This window comes from Drosophila tropicalis, unplaced genomic scaffold (assembly GCF_018151085.1).
Source record: "Drosophila tropicalis isolate 14030-0801.00 unplaced genomic scaffold, ASM1815108v1 contig_694, whole genome shotgun sequence".
Lineage (NCBI taxonomy): Eukaryota > Metazoa > Arthropoda > Insecta > Diptera > Drosophilidae > Drosophila > Drosophila tropicalis.
Window position 1 is genome coordinate 3312701 of NW_027173176.1, and position 3229 is coordinate 3315929.

Consider the following 3229-nt stretch of genomic DNA (forward strand, 5'->3'; position numbering starts at 1 on the left):
GAGGAGAATGACTGAGAGTGAGAGCTGAGCTTATGCCGCCCCGTCTGTATGTCATTACGTACAGTTTGAACATGCACAGGGAGTCCGAAAATATACCATTTGCCTCCCAGTGAGTGGCATTGTAATAACCCAGCCCCCCTCACCTACTACTACTCTCCATACACATACATAAACGCCTCAGTCTCGCCAAGCTGGGATACCATGTATCCGATTGCAGTCCATAACAGCTGGAAGCACGTAAATCTCATTGTTTCCATGCGTTTTTGCATGCGTTTGAAGTGTCTTGGGTTGTCGAATTCGATTTCAATGCCAACATCATCGTCATCCCATCTCATGCCATGCTCCGCCTCTGCGCTCTGGCATTGGCATTGGCACTAGGCTGCTGCTGCTGCATTTGATAGCCATATCCTTATGTATTGTGAAGTTAGTCTTCTTTGCATATCATATGATTATACTCTTACCTTCCCAGAGTCGCTTGGACTGAGCGATATCCTAGTGATTAGTTAAGGCGGCAAGTAATAACCTAATTGATTGATTTGTTGGTCTCAAAGTAGACTAATGCAACTGTTGGAAGATCCCAAACTATTGGCTAGAGTATAGCCCAATTCGTATTCAGAATTTTTACTTCTAGTGTTTCAATTTTTATTCATTTTCCTTTTTTTCAACTGACAAATACATCACAACAGCTGGCAGGGGGTTAAACCTGTGGTTTTTAGGCACAGACAGAAAGAGACCCAGAGAAACAATTGGTCGGGATTGGGGCGGGGGAGCAACGACACGCGCTTCTGCTTTCAGCCTCACTCCTCGCCATCACCCACCCCGTCCCTTTCCGTTCGTCACTATGTGTTGGCCCGTCTGCCTGCGGGCTCTGCAATTGACTTGAACTCGTGGCGCATCAATTGTTGGGACTGTTGCTGCGGTTTTGTGTGATTTTTATGATGAGGCCCCAGGCAACAACATCTCCTCTCTGTCTCTTTTTCCCCTTTCTCCCTCTCACACTCTCCCTCTCTCTCGTTTTGATTGCCCTGTGCCGGAAACGAGCTGCTCAGGTTACCGATTACGTTTGCGTTAAACGTTTAGCCAAGCATCAAATGGCGATTGCACAACTCGGCACTTAACCACATAGCAACAAACAAACACAGAAGCTTTTATCGCCTCCACAAACACACACTCGCACGCACACATGCACCCACACACACACACACGCTGAGTGTGTTAAATATAGAAATTTGTTATCTAACGCACCTTTTCCATGGCAATATATAATATATAAAATATTCTCTTAGCGAAACAATCAAAAGGGAAGCTCTACTGGACTTTTTGGCCGACGTCGTTCAATATGTCAGGATGGCCGAGCGGTCTAAGGCGCCAGACTCAAGATTTAACAGTCTTACTTTCTGAACGAAAGTGCGTATGAGCGTTCTGGTCCTCTCTGAGGGCGTGGGTTCGAATCCCACTTCTGACAAATAATTTTTTTGTTTTTTTTTGTTTTAATTTTTATGACTTGAATATTTTTTAAATTATAATAATATTTGAAACGCACAAAAAAGCATAGAAAAAAGTATTAAGTCTATTAATTCTTTAAAGTTACTGCAGAGACACGAACCATTAACCTTTTATTGTTAGACCCAGTCTCTAGCCCTTACGCCATGGATGAAATTTCTGCCTCCGCAACTTAATTAACATTTCTATGGCGTTGAGAGTTATGTTTATAATTATTTTTGCTTCTGTGCTAAATAAAATGAAAAAAAATTTTATATATATAGATATATATTTGTTGATATAACTAGAACTTGTTGCCAAAAATAAAAACATAGACATTTATATGAGTTGAAAAGTGTATCTTTTCAATACTGAAAAAAGTGGATGTACATATAAAGCATAAATCAGTATAAATTAATGAAATCGAATTAATTGTTGTTTAACAATAATTTAAATTAAATAATTTACACAATACAATTTCTCGTGGCTTCTGGACGACAATTGAAACCGAGCTAAAATATATGTCAGGATGGCCGAGCGGTCTAAGGCGCCAGACTCAAGATTTAACAGTCTTACTTTCTGAACGAAAGTGTATGAGCGTTCTGGTCCTCTCTGAGGGCGTGGGTTCGAATCCCACTTCTGACAAGAATTTTTTTGATATATTTTTAAAATAATATTTATATTATCATTTACTTTTAAATTTACTTTACTTTTAATTATTTTTAAATAGACTTTTACTCAACAGTCTCCGAGAAGATTAAACAATGATTTAAATGTATAAATAATATTGTTAAATATGTGGCTCAGGTTCAAGAGCGACTCACAATTTGTGTAAATTTAGAGTACTATTTAACGGTCTTCCCACTCTCTCACATACTATATTGTCACTGTCTGTAGATTTTAAAATCAGTTAACTGCTGCCCCCGGTCCGTTTAACAAAATTTTGTAGTGGGTTCAATAACCTAGTGTGAACGGACCGGTGCCTGCCCTGTGTTAGGACCCATACCCAACTACTCCATAATGAACCCAAACACAATGTTGCTTCCAGTCAGCGCATCAAAATTAATGATGCAATGAAAACCGCTAAATACCCCCGAAATGCAACAGGCCATGGTCATTGTCGCTGTCACAAAAATATATGTATCAGTCATGGGGCAGGTGTCGAGCACAACACGGGCGAGTGGATGAGCAGACGGACAGACGGACGGGATGGATGGGCAGAGGGACACGTGTAACGTTCGAACAAAAGGCTTGTGGTTGCTTTTGCTCTTGGCCACTGAAAAGTCCATATGTCAAGCCTGTACAACAACGAAACAAAATCAATTTCCCTGCTCAGCTAACCAGTAACAAGTAACAACGCTTAAAACGGATTTGTGACGCCAACAAATTAGTTACGCCAAAAATGCAGCTGCAGGAGGAAAACGAGACAAAAAAAAAAAAGAGAGAGAAAAAAAACCCCGAAAGGGAGAGAGGGAGAGAGAGAGAAAAAGAGCATAACATGTTGCGTAGGCGACGTTTGAGATGTAGATTACAAGGTTAGCAGGATTGAGTGTGTGTGTGTGTGTGGGAGTGCAATTGAATTAGGATGGGGCGGTGCGCCGATGTGGCACCTAACTCGATTCAAGTCTTGGCAAACGCATTATGGGTCACTAAGCCGCTTCTTGTCCATTGTCGACTCTTTGGCTTTGCCACTTTTCTTCTTTCCCATCGTTTTCTCTTTTACTGTGTTCTCTCCGTCGTAGTCAAC

At 41.0% G+C, this 3229-nt stretch overlaps 2 non-coding genes across 2 annotated transcripts; both read left to right on the forward strand.

Moving 5' to 3' along the window:
- The first annotated feature begins 1341 nt into the window (after window positions 1-1341).
- Window positions 1342-1465, forward strand: TRNAL-CAA (transfer RNA leucine (anticodon CAA)). Its single transcript has 2 exons — window positions 1342-1379; window positions 1421-1465. It is a non-coding gene; the product is annotated as a tRNA-Leu (tRNA).
- Window positions 1466-2005: 540 nt separating this feature from the next.
- Window positions 2006-2127, forward strand: TRNAL-CAA (transfer RNA leucine (anticodon CAA)). The gene is made up of 2 exons: window positions 2006-2043; window positions 2083-2127. It is a non-coding gene; the product is annotated as a tRNA-Leu (tRNA).
- The last annotated feature ends 1102 nt before the right edge of the window (window positions 2128-3229 follow it).